Here is a 19,722-nt window from a genome sequence, read left to right as displayed (position 1 = left end):
GCTCAGTGATTAAGATACTCACCCAGGATGTAGGAGACCACACGTTCAAGTCCCTCCACTCTGCCTAAGGGGGTGAAGGGATTTGAATATTTATTTGTCACCTCCCAGGTGAGAGTCCTAACCACTGGCCCATGTCCTAGTCTGATGTGGGACTCCCTGAGTATCTCTTGTTGAATCTAGTCCATTTTGGATTAGGTAAATAAATAAATGGTAATTAGGTCAGAAATCACATAAGAATGTCTCTGTACCCGGTGGGTGGAGTATCACCTGGGAGGTTGCAAGACCCAGCATCTAATCCGTCCCCTCTTCTTTCTTCTTTTCCTCCTCCTCTTCCCTCTTCTGCCCTCCCACCACCAGCTTCTTGCAAGAAGTGCCTGAGTGCAGGTGAGGGTTCACAGCTGACAATCCCAAGCAGAGATAGGCATCTCCTTCCAGTCTGGATTTAGGCACTTAACTCCCTGAGAGAGGCAGGGCTTAGGAGACACCTCTCACCTTGATAGCTCCTATTGGCTATGTTAGGCAGCTCCCTTCTCAGTGCTCCCCACTCCCATTCTGAGGCACCTATCCATTCCCATTCATTGTATAGGGAGTCCCCATGCCTAAATCTGGCTTTGTGCATCCCAGCAATTTTCTAGGTACCATGACACTCAGCATCACAACATCTAAGTCCTTTAATGAATCTAGACCCAAGAGGCTACCAGGGACAAGGATTATAGTAGGCAAAATAAAGATATTTGCAATGACGGTAGGGTTATTGACAAATAGGTTTTCTCGTGCAAACTTAATTCAGCCCCCTTGTGCATAAACTATTTTTCCTCAGGAGCCCTCACTCAGTGCATGCTGAATGGGTAGCTATTCAATATTACTTTTATCATCATCATTCAATGTGTGGTGCCACGCATTATGTGATACACACCATCCAAACCCCACACTGAATACAGAATTATTAATTTCCTGTTCTGATAGTAGAATATTAATTCTTTACAAACACTACTGAATTTAATTTTACAACACCCCTGTGAGGCAAGGTGGTACTATTATCCCAATTCACACATGAGGAAATGAGGCTCAGTGATGAAAGCCAAAACTGTTGAAAGGATCAACTAATTTTGGTGCCCATCTGAGAAGCCTAGGGCCATAACTTCAGAGAACATAATCATTTTTACAGCACTTTATATGTTTGGAACAAAGCTTCCACTGACTTCAGATATAGTTAGTGCTCGGTACTTCTGCAAATCAGAGCCCAGATGTATCTAGTTGGATATCCAGAAAATGAGATTTAGATTTATGTAGCTTGCCCAGCATCACATAGGAACTCTGTGGCAGAGACATGGACAGAATCCAGTTCTTTAGGGTGGCATTCAACTGCCTTAACTACAAAACCATCCTTTCTCTTTCTGCAGTTCTCTGCCTCATTCACCATATACCTTCCAGCTTCTGCAACAAATGAGGCTGGGTTCCTACAGAAAATATACTCATTCACTACACAACCTTGATTAATTCCCAGAGAACAGTCTGTCCTATGCATTGAACAACATAGGGGTCCTGTGGAAAACAGTGTGTGTATACAGTTCATGTAATTATATACTATATCATAATGCATACCCATGATGGGGCCGAGTTAAGATTCTTTGGGCAACCTTAATTCTGGCATTTCATAACTTTGAATAACTGACGTTTCAACCTGAATTTTATTTTAACATAGGTCCTTTAAATGTAATTTAAGGTTTTTAAAAAATTAAAAATTTAAATACAAATGTTTCATCATATAAAATCATATTGACCCCTAACATGGGTCACCCACAGGGTTAGGCTCTTTATATTCACAACACAGGCCTCTACCATGTGAACCAACAGAGTAACTGGTGCAGTAGGCTGAGTAGATTTCACAGCTGCTTACTAGATAACCAAGAAATGCTGGGTTCAAGTCCAGGTTCTGAAGGGGAGTGTGTTCTAGTACTTAGACCCTTCTGCCTTTGTCTCCACTCAAGCCTCTCTCTGTCCTCTTCTGTCCCCTCCTCAACTCCTACTCATATACCCTGTCTATTGATATCCCTGTCTCCTGATCATCCATCTTCTGCCCAACTCCTGCCCATTTGTCCCTATCTTGCCCCTCCCTCCCTTTCTTCCCCTGGCTCCTGCCTGTGTTCCCCCTCCTTGCTCATCTTCTATCACCTACAGGGATCCTGCTTTTCCCCTCCTCCCTGCTCCTATCACACTCCCTCCTAGCTAAGGTTGCTACCTCTGAGGTACAGAAAAATGGGACATCTAGGATGATGCTCAGTCCAAAAAACTGGACAGCTGGCAGTGTGGACTAAGCACCCTTACAGATTTCTTGGGAAAGCTACCTCAAAAAGGAGGGGGGGAATTCTGGTAAACCCTGGGCAGGTTGCAACCTTACCCCTAGCTCCTGCCCCCCCCCCTTTGTTCCTCCCTCTCAGCCTTCTGCCCCCACCCCCTGCTCCTATCCCCAGCAACTGTCCTAACTCCCATTCCTCCCAGAGGCCCTTAACCTCCACTCAAACACACTCCTGCATTCCTTCCTCCCCTCCTCCTCTTCACCCCTTTGCATTTTAATCAGGGTGTTTCATCCTTCTCCTCCATTCTGCCTGAAAGCACAGGATACACTGTCTCCCTGATCTCAGTTCCTGTGACCACCACCACAGTGTCCCACAGCCATCAACAGGAGGAATTATTAGAAAAGGCCTGCTCAGTCCCTGCATGCCTGGGATGGAGCATGGGTAATTACTCTGTGGGGAAGCACATGTGTACTCCAGTTGGCATGTAAAATCTGAAAGGGCATAAAGCATGCTCAGTGCATATGGACTCTTCAGAGAATTTAGCTGCCAAATTCCAACAAGTCTCTATTGAGCATGTGCTACTTGAGATTGTTCAAGAAATTAAAACTTCACTAAATTATGGTGAATTTTCATGGAGCTAGCCAAAGGGAAATCCCAGATACAAATTTCAAGTCCCTGCATCAAAGAATAGAAGTGTAAGAGCTGCTTGAAAAAACACATGTATGAACTTTTTTTAACATAGACAAAATATACCTCATTGTCAGAAATAGATCAAAACTTTTGGCTGAAATATTTTTAAAAAAGAAAAAAATGTGTGATGCAGATATTCACCATGATAAATTTCACTCTGAACTATTTAAATGTAGGAAAATATTAAGTGAATGAAAAGAAATATGCCAGGCAACCTTAACTATAGGCATGACTACTACATGTATCACCTATAACACACTAAACAAAAATAACTAGTTTCACTTGCCTTCAGAGAAGGATTACACTATTATGTGAAGAACAAGAATGTCCAAAGTTATAATATTGAACATTAAAACAGAGATTTGGCGAGTTATAATGCCCTGGATTTATTTCCAGGATTATTTTGAAGACAATTAAAGCCACTGATTAAAAATTTCAAAAAAACTTTATGTAAATGAACATAGTTTGCAGGGGAATACCAAGGGAAAATAATAGGACATAATCACAGAAAAATATAAACAAGGCATATATATCACACAATAGAAACTCACCATTTCATTCTCATTAGGTGTGAACTCGGATTCTATCTTCTTCTCCCAGTTCTCGGCAAAGTGAGGGACGTTGGGGCTGAAAACCATCAGGTCATTCTTGGCGGTGACTTCCCCGACACACAGGTTCCGGCTCTGGCGCTGCGAATAGGACCAACTCCCCACCTCGCTCGAGCACACCACGGTGGCTTTCCCAGGACCGCACATCACTTCCGGACCCGGGTGGCATCTCAGGCCAACGTACACGACAATCACCAACACAAACAGCCCGGACACCGAGCAAATGGCGATCGTTAAAGACACGTTCATGTGGACCAAGGGCCCTTCGCTCCCGACCCTTTGCCTCGAGTCCCATTTCAGAGCCTGCGGACTCTCCACCAGGGACAGGCTGACCGTGGCTGTCGCTGACAGCGCCGGCTCCCCATGGTCCTTCACCAGGATCACGAGCCTCTGGCTGGGGCCGTCCGCCTCCTCCAAGGCCCGCGTGGTGCTGATCTCCCCGCTGTACACACCCACCCGGAAAGGCCCCGCAGCCCCGGCCTCCTGCACTTCGTAGCGAAGCCACGCGTTGTAGCCGGAATCCGCATCCACCGCTCGGACCTTGCCCACCACGTGCCCTGCGCCGGCCGACAGCGGAACCAGCTCGGGCCCTGGAGAGCCGCGGCCGGAGCCAGGCGGGGACACTGCCGGCGCGTTGTCATTTTCATCCAGGACGAAGAGCTGCACGGTCACGTTCCCGCACAAGGAGGGGAACCCGGCGTCCTTCGCGCTCACCTGGAACTGCAGCACTTGCAGCTCCTCGTAGTCAAAGGGCTGCAGCCCATAGATGTGCCCGCTCTCCGAGTGCACCGAGATGTAGCTGGACACGGGCTGCTGCTCTCCCACACTGCGCTCCACCACCGAGTAGCTCACAAAGGCGTTTTCCCGCAGGTCCGGGTCCGACGCCGACACGCTCAAGAGATGGGCCCCGGGACGGTTGTTTTCCTTCACAAACACCGTGTACACGGGCTGAGGGAAAGCAGGGGCGTTATCGTTCACATCCGCGATCGGCACCAAAATGCTGCTGCTGGCCGAGAGAGACGGGGCCCCTTCGTCTCTGGCTGTCACCAGGATCTTATATTCAGACACTCGCTCCCGATCCACGGCCTCCGCCAGCACCAGCGAGTGATAATTCTTAAAGGTGGAGACGAGCTGAAAGGGCAGGTCCGGGGGGATGGAGCAGGTGACTTTGCCGTTGTCTCCTGAGTCCCGGTCGGAGACGCTAATAAGAGCCACCACTGTCCCCGGGGGAGCGTCCTCCGGCACCGGCAGGGAAAGGGAAGTCACGGCCAGCTCAGGGGTGTTGTCGTTCACGTCTAACACTTCCACCAAAACTTTGCTGTGTCCCACCAATGGTGCGTGTCCTTTATCAATAGCTTCCACTTGAATTTCATAGGTGTTCTGAGTTTCAAAATCCATATTTCCTTTCACTCTTATTTCGCCAGTGCTAATATCTAGGCTAAAAATGTCTTTTATTTTGATAGACATGCGGTTATTAAATGAATAGAAAACGTCTTTATTGATTCCCTCATCCAAATCTGTGGCGTTGAGTTTGATAACTAACGTCCCATTGGCAGCATTTTCATATAAACTCACCTCATAAACAGACTGATTAAACACAGGCGCGTTGTCATTGGCATCCAGCACAGTGACCACCAGCTGAACTGAACCTGTCAGCTGCGGTTTGCCCGCGTCAGTGGCTGTGAGTAATAAACGATGCTCAGGGGTTTCCTCTCTGTCCAGAGCTTTCTTTAAAACAAGCACTAAAGATTTACTTTGATCATTTTTTCTTTGCACATCTAGAATGAAATGTTCACTTGGCCTGAGTTCATAGGTTAGCAGCGAGTTTGTTCCAATATCTGCGTCAGACGCGCCCTCTAGTGGGAAACTCGAGTCTGGGAGTCTGGATTCTGCAATAATGAAATTATCTTCATTTACCGAAAAAACAGGAGCATTGTCATTTATATCCTGTATCTCCACTTCCACGTGAAATATCCTCAGGGGTTTGTCCACTATCACCTCCAGGTCAATGGCGCACAGGGGGCTCTGGCCGCACACCTCTTCCCTGTCTACTGGCGACTTAACAAACAAAACGCCGCTCTGCAAATTTACCTCAAAATAGTCTCCCCTGCCTTTGGAGACCATCCGGAACATCCGAGACACCAGCTCCGACACCTCCAGCCCCAGGTCCTGGGCCAGGCGGCCCACAAAGGTGCCGTGTTTGGATTCCTCCGGCAGGGAATAACGGACCTGGCCGCTGCCCACCTCCCAGGCCGTGTGTAGCAGAACCAGCCGCAGCAGCTGCCCGGTTCCCAGGGAGTCTCGCTGGAGAACCGCCATCGCGGACGTAGGATGCTTCTTCTTTGTAAAATGTTACTGCTTTATGTCTCGCAAATGTAGAAAATTATTTTAAATATGTGCCAAAATATCATAATTTAATGCTTTAAATCCAGTCCCTTTTCCTCCAGTATTATTCCGCCATCTTCTTGAGCTTTATTCAAACTGCTCTAAATCAGGCTGGCGCTGTGTTTTTCCCTATTGAAGGAAATTCCTTTTTAGGTAGACAGCGACACCTTGTGACTGAAGTTATAAATGCAATACCATACTATTTTTCTTCATAGTTGTTCGTCAATATTTTTATTCTCTGTCCACATGGGCACTGGTTACCCTTGTGTCTCAGTCTTCAAACGCAGTTCTTGCATAAAGTGATCTTATCTGATATTATGGAAAATTGTATTCAAGTAAAATATGTATATATGAAGACATTAAATAGCTTTTTAAAACAAGGGGGTCTAGAAACAGCTGGGGTTTGTTTGATTGACTGACTGACTTGATATTTTAGGTGATAATGTGAGAACATATGATGTGCGAGTTAAAAGTTTCCATTTCTTAATAAATGCACCTAGGAAATTAATAAATTTTTATTTGAATATGTTTTCTATCTTATAAAACTCTAACTTTCAGAAAACGTAGAAAATACAATCTTCTCGTTATCAAGTTATAGTGAGCTCACTAGACATATGTAAAGATAATACATAACTAGGTGTAATCATCTAATTTATGTAAAGGTAGAAGAGAATTTTTTAGCAATGGGGTCAACGAAAGGGACAGGAAAAATGGCCTCAGAGTTTCTCTAAGGACGGCAATAATATGGAGCTCTGTAGCCAGGTCAAGTGTTTCACTGCGGCTCTGAATGATAGGATATCTCTTCAGTTACAAATTATAATCTATATGAATAGGGTAGTATCCCTTAAAATAGTTTTTGAACCCTCTAGAGGTGCTTACTGTGTTTTATATTTTGAGAAACTGCTAGAAAACAGCCAGAGAAGCAGTATGTATGTCGTTAGGAGTTACATGTTTATGTATTTAGTACATACTTTTATTTGAGCTTTAACTGTGCCCTTGTGGTTTGTTCTTACTAGTTTTGTTGTACAAAGAACAAAAGTCACAACATAAATCATGTGAGATGAACAGCAGGAGGCCTTAGGAGAGGAGAAAGAAGTAGTTTGAAGTGTAGTTACCTGCTTTAATATCTCATATATTGCTTTTCTTCTGTTGTCTCCTCTGGCTGGTTTATCTGTTTTCCGTTACTTTGTGCTTTTAAAAGTTGCTCTGCAAAATGTTTACGCAACATTTCCATTTCTAACTTTCTGTAAGTGATCGCATCAACAGATATTGAAGTGCATGCAAACTTAAAATTAGTTATATAGAAAACCACACACACTCATCACACACATAGTACAATTAAGGGAGGTTATTTTCACATTCGGATACCTAGATTCTGAATCTGTATTGAGTCAGTCATCTCCCTCAACAAATGACATATGTGTATGTGATGGTGTGATGTAGTAAAGGGATTTTTATCATCAACAATTTGAGATGATCTCATGACTCCCCAGTTGCAGAATAATTTCATCAGCTGTGACTGAGTGCGCAGAAAACTGAAGTGGTCACAGAGAAATTTATTTATCACATAGTTCTGCATTTTATCGTATATATATCACCATAATATCTGTGGCTTGTGTGTTCCTATTTAAATATATTACCTGAATTCAGACTCCAAAGTTCTGCGGCCATTAACTTAATTAACTTTTTTTTTACCATTTCCAAACATATGTTAATGGAATGAAGTCCAAAAAATGTTTCATTTTGTTTTTCCTCTCTCTGATGACTCGTAGTGTGGAAACAGGAAACCGTTTTTCTTTTTTAAAAAATCTGTCTTAATTCCTTCCTGTTTGTGTCCTAGTCCTAGAGTCTGGAAAGATCGGAATCTCCTTCTCCCCACGTCCCCAAATCAGAAAGCACCAGTGGTTACTTTTACAGTTAACTATTTCCTGCAATGCTTCTTCGTGGTTCTTGAAAGCAGTAGAGGCTCCAATGAGAATCCCTTCCAAGTCCCTCTGGCCATTTTCTGGCACACACAACTCTTTTCTTCACAAGAACCGCTTTCTCTCATCCCTTTTATTCTTTGGGAATTGCTCCCTCCGTTCAGAGGACCACGGGAGTCCTTAGCTGTGGGAATCCCAGTTTCTCTCACAATTGGAGATCTGATCTGATTTCCATTTCCTCAGTACTACTTCTGTATCAGCGCCACTGTGCAGGACACAGCTTCGGAGGAGGTAACTTTGAGAAAATCCTCATTCAGTCTCGTGCGTTGGTTATCTTCCTATTCCCACGACCATTAAAATTATATTTTCTCTAAAATATTTCTGGTATGGGGAGTGTCATGAATACGTTACGCTCTGGCAAGGATTTGCGCAAACTATTTTTCAACTGACAGCTGATTGTGCGTGTCAAGATGAGAGGGAAAGTGTCTTCCATAGTATGCAAGGAATTCTACTATGTCGAAGAAGTTGTCATGTATAGAAGACTCCATTCTGGGGGGTAGGGGTGGGAAGTCGTTATTGGCTGGTTTAGCTTTGAGTTAGTACATATTCTAAAAGTAAATCACAGCTTAACCCAGATATTATTTTCTGTTGTGAATAAAACCCAGAAACAAGCATTAGTCTAGAACTAGGTGTGTTCCTTCCATTAGTAGCTTGGATGCTCTCAGTCAAGTTCCTCTTAGAAGTTGTGACTGCTATGTTACAATGCATTTACAACCCCACAATTTAATTTAGAGCCAATTTCTATTAGCCTTTATTTATTTCTGTAAAACAGAATTTCTATATGGAGCTTTCCGAGACCATTGCAGCGAAATAAACGATGCAATTTAAAAGTCATAGATTCTCTGGTAGATGCGTCTGCACTGACGATATTTATTTTGTTTCCTTCAATATCAGATTGTTCTGCTTACACTGATTGTTCTGCTTACATTATTCTGGTTCTCAGTAATTACTGCATATTTTGTAAATAACCTAAATGTTATAGTGAGGGAAAACCTGCTGAATAACCCAAGGTAAAATAAAAAGGGAAAGAGAACATTCAGATTAATATCTATCCATTCCCATAATCCGATTTTACTTCTTGTTTACTATCAAGTAGAAAAAAGGGTGATCATTTCTGTAATCCATGGACTCTATTGTTAAAATTAAATCTCACTTACTTGCAATTTCCTTCTTGGGTGGCAAGTATGAGATCAATGACTTACGTTCAAAAATCAATCCCTAAAATTCAGTGTTTAAAATGAGACTGACCAGCAAAAAAATAATTTGAGAAATGAAAGCCAAAATAGGGGAAATAAAAGGTTAAAGAATATGTATATACCTTAGGTAATTCAAGTTGGCAGAGCCTGATGAAATTCATCCTAGGGTACTTAAGGAACCAGCTTTAGCAATCTTGGAACCATAAGCAATTATCATTGAGAAGTAGAGGACTGGTGAGTTCCCGGAAGACTGAAGGAGGGCAAACATAGTACCTATCTTTAAAGTGGGGAACAAAGAGGACCAGGGAGTTTCAGATGAGTCTGCCTAACTGCAATACCTGGAAAGATACTGGAACAAACTATTAAACAGTGAATTTGTAAGCACCTGGAGGATGAAATGGCCAGCATGGATTTGTAAAGAACAAATCATGCCAAACTAATCTAATTGCCTTCTTTAGGGGTTTACTGGCCTAGTGCATAGGGAGGAAGAAGCAAGTTACATATTAGGAAAAACTTTCTAACTGGTCTACACTACGAGTTTATGTCAAATTTAGCAGCGTTAAATCAAATTAACCCTGCGCCCGTCCATACAACGAAGCCATTTTTTTCTACATAAAGGGCTCTTAAAACCAATTTCTGTACTCCTCCCTGATGAGGGGATTAGCGCCGAAATGAACATTGCCGTTTCAAATTAGGGTTAGTGTAGACGCAATTCGAAGGCATTGGCCTCTGGGAGCTATCCCACAGTGCATCACTGTGACCGCTCTGGACAGCACTCTGAACTCGGATGCACTGGCCAGGTGTACAGGAAAAGCCCCGGGGACTTTTGAATCTCATTTCCTGTTTGGCCTGGCGAGGTCATCAGTACAGGTGACCATGCAGTCCCAGAATCGAAAAAGAGCTCCAGCATGGACAGAACGGGAGGTACCAGATCTGATTACTGTATGGGGAGAAAGAAAAGGAGTACTTGTGGCACCTTAGAGACTAACCAATTTATTTGAGCATAAGCTTTCGTGAGCTACAGCTCACTTCATCGGAGAGGAACCCCTGCTATCAGAACTACTTTCCAAAAGACTAAATGCCAAAACATTTCAAAAATCTCCAAGGCCATGAGGGACAGAGGCTATACCAGGGATGCAACACAGTGCTGTGTGAAACTTAAGGAGCTCAGACAAGTGTACCAGAAAACCAAAGAATCAAACGGACGCTCCGGGACAGAGCCCCAGACATGCTGCTTCTATGCTGAGCTGCATGCAATTCTAGGGGGGGCCGCCACCACTACCCCACCCCTGTCCATGGACTCCGAGGATGGGATACTCTCCGCCATGCCTGAGGATTTTGCGGATGGGGAAGATGAGGAGGAAGAGGACGAGCTTGAGGAGAGCACACAGCACATCGTTCTCCCTGACAGCCAGGATCTTTTTATCACCCTGACTGAAACAGGGGACTGGAACACATGACTTATGAGGAGAGGCTGAAAGAACTGGGGATGTTTAGTCTTCAGAAGAGAAGAATGAGGTGGGATTTGATAGCTGCTTTCAGCTACCTGAAAGGGGGTTCCAAAGAGGATGGATCTAGACTGTTCTCAGTGATAGCAGATGACAGGACAAGGAGTAATGGTCTCAAGTTGCAGTGGGGGAGATTTAGGTTGGATATTAGGAAAAACTTTTTCACGACGAGGATGGTGAAACACTGGAATGAGTTACCTAGGGAGGTGGTGGAATCTCCTTCCCTAGAAGTTTTTAAGGTCAAGCTTGACAAAGCCCTGGCTGGCATGATTTAGTCGGGGATTGGTCCTGCTTTGAGCAGGGGGTTGGACTAGATGACCTCCTGAGGTCCCTTCCAACCCTGATATTCTATGATTCTATGAAATACCCTCCCAACCCAACCAAGCTGGGGAAGGGACCTCTGGTGAGTGTACCTTTTTAAATATAATACATGTTTTAAAAGCAAGCATTTTTTAATTATTAATCAGCCCTGACGACTTGGGATGCATTTAGTGGCCAGTACCGCTACTGGAAAAGTCTGTTAACGTGTCTGGGGATGGAGCGGAAATCCTCCAGGGACATCTCCATGAAGCTCTCCTGGAGGTACTCTAAAAGCCTTTGCAGAAGGTTTCTGGGGAGAGCAGCCTTATTCCGTCCTCCATGGTAGGACACTTTACCAGGCCATACTAGTAGCAAGTAATCTGGTATCATTGCATGACAAAGCCTGGCAGCATATGGTCCTGGCGTTTGCTGGCATTCAAGCAACATCCGTTCTTTCTCTCTCTGTGTTATCCTCAGGAGAGTGTTATCATTCATGGTAACCTGGTTGAAATAGGGGAATTTAACTAAGGGGACATTCAGAGGTGCCCGTTCTACTGGGCTGTTTGTCTGTGGCTGAAAAGAAATCCTCCCCACAGTTATCCACACGGTGGGGGAGAGGGGCATTGGCGCTGAGCTGTTCACATTTGGCTACCAGGGGTCTTCCCTGATACCAGCCATGCGGTGCGGGGAGGGGTAAAGCGATCATCCCAGAGAATTGGATGGTGGGGGGTTTAGTTTGGTTTCTGCAGCTGCATGTTAACACAGAAACCGCAACACTAAAGGGCCAACTCAACGGGCTTTGCTTGGTATGGGAAAGGAGGGCGCTGCTGTTATGAAGGTTGCAGAAGCCAAAAGACTATGCTGCACATTAACATGAAAACCGCAGCACTAAATGGCCAACTCAATGGGCTTTGCTTGGTATGGGAAAGGAGAGCGCTGCTGTTATGAAGGTTGCAGAATCCGAAAGACTATTGCTTACCATGGCCGCCTGCAAGCCTAATTCTGTTGCCTGGCCCTGCATATGTGATCTCTAACACCAAAGCCGCAGGCACTCAATATAAGATGCAAAATGCGACCTTGTACAAAAATCACATGTGCTATGTAATGTGAATAGTGTTGTTCACCGTGAAAGCGTATAGCCATTGTTCTGTAAAATGTATCTTTTTAAATACTTCACTCCCTTTTTTTCCTCCAGCAGCTGCAAATGTTTCAAGCCTCCCTCCTCCGTCCCAAAGGCTATCTCAGATAGGGCAGCAAAAAAAACCACAAGTGCCATGAAATGTTCTCTGAGCTCATGCAGTCGTCCGGCACTGACAGAGCTCAGCAGAATGTGTGGAGGGACACAGTAGCACAGTACAGGAAAGCGGCCAATGAACGTGAGGAGAGGTGGCGCCAGGAAGATCAGAGGAGGCAGGATGCGATGCTGGGGTTACTGCGGGATCAAATGGACATGCTCCGGCATGTGATGGAGGTTCAGGAAGGGCAGAAGGATCACAGGGTGCCGCTGCAGCCCCTGTTTAACTGCCCTCTCACCTCCACAAATTCCATAGCCTCCTCACCCAGTTGCCCAAGAACGCGGCGGGGGGAGGCTCTGGGCACCCAACCACTCCACCCCAGTGGACAGCCCAAGCAACAGAAGGCTGTCATTCAACAAATTTTGAAGTGGCCTTTTCCTTCCTTTCTACCCTCCTCCCACACCCCACCCAGGCTACCTTGTGAGTTCTCTCTCTATTTTTATAATCAATTAATAAAGAATGGTTTTTAAATTATAGTGACTTTATTTCCTTTGCAAGCAAGCTGTGATCAAAGAGGGGAGGGTGGGTGTCTTACAGGGAATTAGAGGCAACCAAGGGAGTGGGTTTTCATCAAGGAGAAACAAACAGAAGTGTCACACGGTACCCTGGCCAGTCATGAAACTGGTTTTCAAAGCTTCTCTGATGCGCAGCGCTTCCTGCTGTACTCTTCTAATAGCCTTGGTGTCTGGCTGCGTGTATTCAAAGGTCAGGCGATTTGCCTCAACCTCCCACCCCACCATAAACGTCTCCCCCTTACTCTCACAGAGATTGTGGAGCACACAGCAAGCAGCAATAACAATGGGAATATTGGTTTCGCTGAGGTCTGAGCGAGTCATTAAACTGCGCCAGTGACCCTTTAAACGTCCAAAGGCACACTCTACCACCATTCTGCACTTGCTCAGCCTATAGTTGAATAGCTCCTTACTACTGTCCAGGATACCTATGTATGGCTTCATGAGCCATGGCATTAAGGGGTAGGCTGGGTCCCCAAGGGTAACTATAGGCTTTTCAACATCCCCAACAGTTATTTTCTGGTCTGGGAAGTAAATCCTTTCCTGCAGCCGTTTAAACAGACCAGAGTTCCTGAAGATGTGAGCATCATGAACCTTTCCCGGCCATCCCACGTTAATGTTGGTGAAATGTCCCTTGTGATCCACCCCCAGTGCTTGCAGCACATTGAAAAGCACCCCTTGCGGTTTATCAACTGGCTGCCCTGGTGGTCCAGTCCCAAGATAGGGATATGCTTTCCGTCTATAGCCCCACCACAGTTAGGGAATCCCATTGCAGCAAAGCCATCTACTATGACCTGCACATTTCCCAGAGTTACTACCTTTGATAGCAGCAGCTCAATGATTGTGTTGGCTACTTCCATCACAGCAACCCCCACGGTAGATTTGCCCACTCCAAATTGATTACCAACTGACCGGTAGCTGTCTGGTGTTGCACACTTCCACAGGGCTATGGCCACTCACTTCTCAACTGCGAGGACTGCTCTCATCTCGGTATTCTTGTGCTTCAGGGCAGGGGAAAGCAAGTCACAAAGTTCCATGAAAGCGCCCTTACACATGCGAAAGTTTAGGAGCCACTGGGAATCATCCCAAACTTGAAACACTATGCGGTCCCACCAGTCTGTGCTTGTTTCCCGGGCCCAGAATCAGCGTTCCACAGCATGAGCCTGCCCCATTAACACCATGATCTCCAAATTGCCGGGGATCACGGTTTTAGAGAAATCTGTGTCCATGTCCTCATCCCTCTCGTCACCATGCTGCCGTCGCCTTGTCACCTGGTTTTGCAGATTCTGGTTCTGCATAAACTGCACGATAATGCGTGAGGTGTTTACAATGGTCATAACTGCTGCGGTGAGCTGATCCGGCTCCATGCTTGCCGTCCTATGGCGTCTGCTTGGGCAATCCAGGGAAAAGGGCGCGAAATGATTGTCTGCCATTGCTTTCACGGAGGGAGGGTTGACTGATGACATTTACCCATCACCACCCCCAACGAATTTTTGGCACCATCAGGCATTAGGAGCTCAGCCCAGAATTCCAATGGGCAGTGGGGACTGTGGGAACTGTGGGATAGCTACCCACAGTGCACAGCTCGGAATGTCGATGCTTGCCATGGTACTGTGGATGCACACCGCCGAATTAATGTGCTTAGTGTGGATGCATGCACTCGACTTTATACAATCTGTTCCCAAAAATCGACTTCTGTAAAATCTGAGTAATTTTGTAATTAAGGTCAGGAACAGGCTTCCAAGGGAGGTTGTGAAATCCCCATGATTGGACGTTTTTAAAAACAAGTTGGACAAACATCTGTTAGAGATGTGTTCACTTGGTTCACCACAACCCAGGGGCTGGACTTAATGACTTCTGGAGGTCCCTCCAGTTCCAGCCCTACATTTATATGATTATGCTACAAATAACCATTACTATTATCTTCATCACCAGGACTCCGCATTTCTGAAATATCTTCTCGTGCACTATACATAATAAAAAGGCCTCTTACTTCAAGACTGAAGCAACCAACAACTGCCCTGGATTAAGAAGAAGCTTCCCAGAGGCATGCTAGCGTTTGTCACTGGAATTTTACACCTTCCTCAAGACATCTACTAGTATGCTACTGTGACAGTCATTGGTGTGATCCGATAAGGCAGTTCCTATGCTTCAAAAGAATAAGGTGAAAAATCATCATCATATGATATTTATGAATCAATACTTAGAAACTGTGCTTCCCAGGATATGAGTTATTCCTACTCAAGCCAATAGGAGTTCGTTGTTTCCTACAGGTAGAGGATGGAATGCCATTGGAATACCTAATTACTTTGGATTTACACAAGTGTAATCAAGATACGGTCCTCTCTTTCTTTTCACTAGTACTTCTTCCCACTACATCAGTAGCTGAAATTTCTGAAATCTAAACCCATAAACTTATAGACGTTCCTAATATACATTTGCCAGATCTTACCATCTCCAATTAATATATATTTAGCATTTTTATTCAGGAGGACAGCTGAAATTCAATGCTTCACTCTAACACTTAAAACTATTTTTCACCATACAATATTATACAATTGTGTTTGCCACTACACTAGTGCCACAGTGTTGAGATAAAGAAATACCGTCCACCATAGAGTCCAAACTCTCATCACTGACAGGAATACTTGCCTCGTTGTGAGAATTTTGCTACAAAATTGCGAAAATAGGAGATGGCAACATATTATTTTTCCTCCAATTGACTGTAGGACACTGAAAAAATGTGAATGTTTGTATTCCTAACAGGAGCCTTCATCTTTCTTATGAGCTACAGTCTCTCCATTTCTTCATTTTAACTAAGACTGAAATTCAGTCAGGGACTGAAGGAAAAACAGCAATGTTTTCATTAAGAGATGGAAAAGGAAATCAAGCGTCTATTTTCAGATTACTAAAATCGAACTGGAACACTCCTTGAAAGTGACAGTCTGTTCAAACAATAAATAAATAAAATCTAGCGGATCTGACAACTCACAATCAGAGCTAATTTTTCAGAACTTTAAATATATCCTGCTATTGCACGGTTTGAGTTCCTAAGAATCAAACCACACAGAGGCTGAAATCTATTTCAGCTCGAAATTAGTGCGAAATAAAAAGCGTGATTTTCCTGCAGACTTTAACGAAAAACACTTCCGGGTTACATACTGATTAAAAGTAAAAGGTAACACTAAAAAGAGAAAATGTATTTAAAATATTAATTTTCATTATTAAAAACAATCTACCCAAGCCTCAGGACTGAACCCTCCCCTTAAATTTCACCAAAGCTTCAGATCACTCATCAGAAATACAAAAATCACGATTGAGCATCATTCATTTCTTGTGAAACCATTAGATATGTCCTTAAAAAAACAGCGATTACTTTCAAATGTCTTTATTTTAAAAGCCATCTCAAATAACTATTTACACAAAAAGCAGGAGATACTATCACAGTCTTCTCTGAGAGACTACTCGTGACATTACTTCCAGAGACTTACCTGTCCTGCTGCATTTGGTGTGAGCTCCTGCTGTTTCTCCTCCCAATTTTCCGAAGAGTGAGGGACGTTGGGGCTGAAAACCATCAAGTCATTCTTGGTGGTGACTTCCCCGACACACAGGTTCCGGCTCTGGCGCTGCGAATAGGACCAACTCCCCACCTCGCTCGAGCACACCACGGTGGCTTTCCCAGGACCGCACATCACTTCCGGACCCGGGTGGCATCTCAGGCCAACGTACACGACAATCACCAACACAAACAGCCCGGACACCGAGCAAATGGCGATCGTTAAAGACACGTTCATGTCAACCAAGGGCCCTTCACTCCCGACCCTTTGCCTCGAGTCCCATTTCACAGCCTGCGGACTCTCCACCAGGGACAGGCTGACCGTGGCTGTCGCTGACTGCGCCGGCTCCCCATGGTCCTTCACCAGGATCACGAGTCTCTGGCTGGGGCCGTCCGCCTCCTCCAAGGCCCGCGTGGTGCTGATCTCCCCGCTGTACACACCCACCCGGAAAGGCCCCGCAGCCCCGGCCTCCTGCATTTCGTAGCGAAGCCACGCGTTGTAGCCGGAATCCGCATCCACCGCTCGGACCTTGCCCACCACGTGCCCTGCGCCGGCCGACAGCGGAACCAGCTCCGGCCCTGGAGAGCCGCGGCCGGAGCCAGGCGGGGACACTGCCGGCGCGTTGTCATTTTCATCCAGGACGAAGAGCTGCACGGTCACGTTCCCGCACAAGGAGGGGAACCCGGAGTCCCTCGCGCTCACCTGGAACTGCAGCACTTGCAGCTCCTCGTAGTCAAAGGGCTGCAGCCCATAGATGTGCCCGCTCTCCGAGTGCACCGAGATGTAGCTGGACACGGGCTGCTGCTCTCCCACACTGCGCTCCACCACCGAGTAGCTCACAAAGGCGTTTTCCCGCAGGTCCGGGTCCGACGCCGACACGCTCAAGAGATGGGCCCCGGGACGGTTGTTTTCCTTCACAAACACCGTGTACACGGGCTGAGGGAAAGCAGGGGCGTTATCGTTCACATCCGCGATCGGCACCAAAATGCTGCTGCTGGCCGAGAGAGACGGGGCCCCTTCGTCTCTGGCTGTCACCAGGATCTTATATTCAGACATTCGCTCCCGATCCACGGCTTCCGCCAGCACCAGCGAGTGATAATTCTTAAAGGTGGAGACGAGCTGAAAGGGCAGGTCCGGGGGGATGGAGCAGGTGACTTTACCGTTGTCTCCCGAGTCCCGGTCGGAGACGCTAATAAGAGCCACCACTGTCCCCGGGGGAGCGTCCTCCGGCACCGGCAGGGAAAGGGAAGTCACGGCCAGCTCAGGGACGTTGTCGTTCACGTCTAAAACATCTATCAAAATTTTGCAGTGTCCAGCCAGTGGGGGATTCCCTTTATCTTTCGCCTCAACGCGAATTTCATATACATTGTACACTTCAAAATCAATTTCTCCTTTTACTCTGATCTCACCAGTATTTGAAATTATACTGAACAAGTCTCTTCCATCAGGGGGAAGATGACTAATGAAATAATAGGAAATATCCTTATTAGTTCCCTCATCCAAATCTGTGGCGTTGAGGGTCATCACTAATTCACCATTAGCTGTATTTTCCAATAATTTTATTTCGTAGACTGGCTTATTAAATTCAGGCGCATTATCATTGGCATCCAGGACAGTGATGAGGAGTTGAACTGAGCCAGTGAGCTCCGGTTTGCCCCCATCAGTGGCGGTGAGTAATAAATTATGCACAGAGGTTTCCTCTCTATCCAGTGGTTTCTTTAAAACCATATCTGCAGATGTGGTTTGATCATTTTTCGTTTGCAAGTCTAGAGTGAAATGTTCATTTCGGCTGAGTGTATAAATTAGCAGAGAGTTTGTACCAATATCTGCGTCAGACGCGCCCTCTAGTGGGAATCGAGAGCCCGGCAATCTCGATTCTGCAATAAATATATTTAAGCCATTCACAGGGAAAACAGGAGCATTGTCATTTATATCCTGTATCTCCACTTCCACGTGAAATATCCTCAGGGGTTTGTCCACTATCACCTCCAGGTCAATGGCGCACAGGGGGCTCTGGCCGCACACCTCTTCCCTGTCTACTGGCGACTTAACAAACAAAACGCCGCTCTGCAAATTTACCTCAAAATAGTCTCCTCTGCCTTTGGACACCATCCGGAACATCCGAGGCACCAGCTCCGACACCTCCAGCCCCAGGTCCTGGGCCAGGCGGCCCACAAAGGCGCCTTGTTTGGATTCCTCCGGCAGGGAATAACGGACCTGGCCGCTGCCCACCTCCCAGGCCGTGTGTAGCAGAACCAGCCGCAGCAGCTGCCCGGTTCCCAGGGAGTCTCGCCGGAGAAGAGCCATCGCGGGCGCAGAATGTTTCCGATTCAAATCTGATTAGCTAAGAACTAGCCGTTCTATATAATATTTTTGAGCGACCCTGGAGGACGGTCACAATGCATTCCGTCCCCTCTTGTCGCATCCAGTATGATCCGTTATTCTGAGATTGGGGCAGGCAATGCTTTCTTTCTCCCAGGGCGGAGCTATGTTTCTATTTTCCTGGGATAACGCGGTCTTTTAGTAGACAGCGCCACAATGTGGTAAATGTGAGTCACAGCAACAAATTATTTTTTTCGTATTTATATTTAATCCATCTTTGAGAATAAATATTTTCATGTTATTTATACTTAATCTGATTTCTGATCATTCTCATGTTATGTGTGTGCATAGAAAAATCTGAGTGAATGATGTTGTAATAACCGGGGGTAGACTAAAGGAACTTTCTTTCCCCCAGTAAAACAAATATTGAAATATTTAACCGTAAAGCAGATATAAATGTAAAACGATAATATCTATTTTATATTTTCCTCGCTCTCCAGTACTCAGAGTGTCCACTTTTTATTGATGGAAATGGGAAATGCCACAAGCATCTCATTTAACTTTTTAAAAATTACTTTGCTAATGATTCTGGCCTTTTCTTTACAAAGAGATTTGAGCTCTGACGTTTGAAAACAGGAGTTCTGTTCTCTACATTTTGTTTCGTTTTTGAAGCCCTCCCTGATTTGCTCTATCCGACCTCATGGGTACTCTGAAACTCTCGGCTTCTCTCCTCCCCACTCCTTCATTCAAACCTTAATGAAACACCATTGACGTTAATAAGATTCTTTCACTAATTTTAATAAGCTTTGGTTCATTCCCGATTTCCTCACATTCCGTCCGCAATCTTACCTCCCCAGCTCTATCCTCTAGGAAGTCTTTGTATATGTCTGCCCCAGTGACTCTCCATCTCTAAAATCTCATCTATAACATTTTTCTCTTTACTTTTTAATTTATCTTTCTTTTTTCTATTATTTATTATTTAACTCCGTAGTGGTATAATTTACCGTAACCCTGTAAAATGCTTTGGGGCACACGAAGATAAATGCAGTGGAAAATAAAATGTTCTT

The 19,722-nt window shown here is 45.3% G+C and overlaps 3 pseudogenes; 1 reads left to right on the top strand and 2 right to left on the bottom strand.

Annotated features, from left to right (window-relative positions):
- Positions 1-1,172: 1,172 nt before the first annotated feature.
- LOC144269242 (protocadherin alpha-8 pseudogene) lies at positions 1,173-5,917 on the bottom strand (annotated as a pseudogene).
- Positions 5,918-10,037: 4,120 nt separating this feature from the next.
- Positions 10,038-12,630, top strand: LOC144269074 (uncharacterized; annotated as a pseudogene).
- Positions 12,631-14,021: 1,391 nt separating this feature from the next.
- On the bottom strand, positions 14,022-18,640 carry LOC144269238 (protocadherin alpha-8 pseudogene; annotated as a pseudogene).
- Positions 18,641-19,722: the final 1,082 nt, after the last annotated feature.

Source organism: Eretmochelys imbricata, chromosome 8, assembly GCF_965152235.1.
Source record: "Eretmochelys imbricata isolate rEreImb1 chromosome 8, rEreImb1.hap1, whole genome shotgun sequence".
NCBI lineage: Eukaryota > Metazoa > Chordata > Testudines > Cheloniidae > Eretmochelys > Eretmochelys imbricata.
The sequence above is the reverse complement of the archived record's forward strand: the minus strand, read 5'-3'. Positions and strand labels throughout refer to the sequence as shown.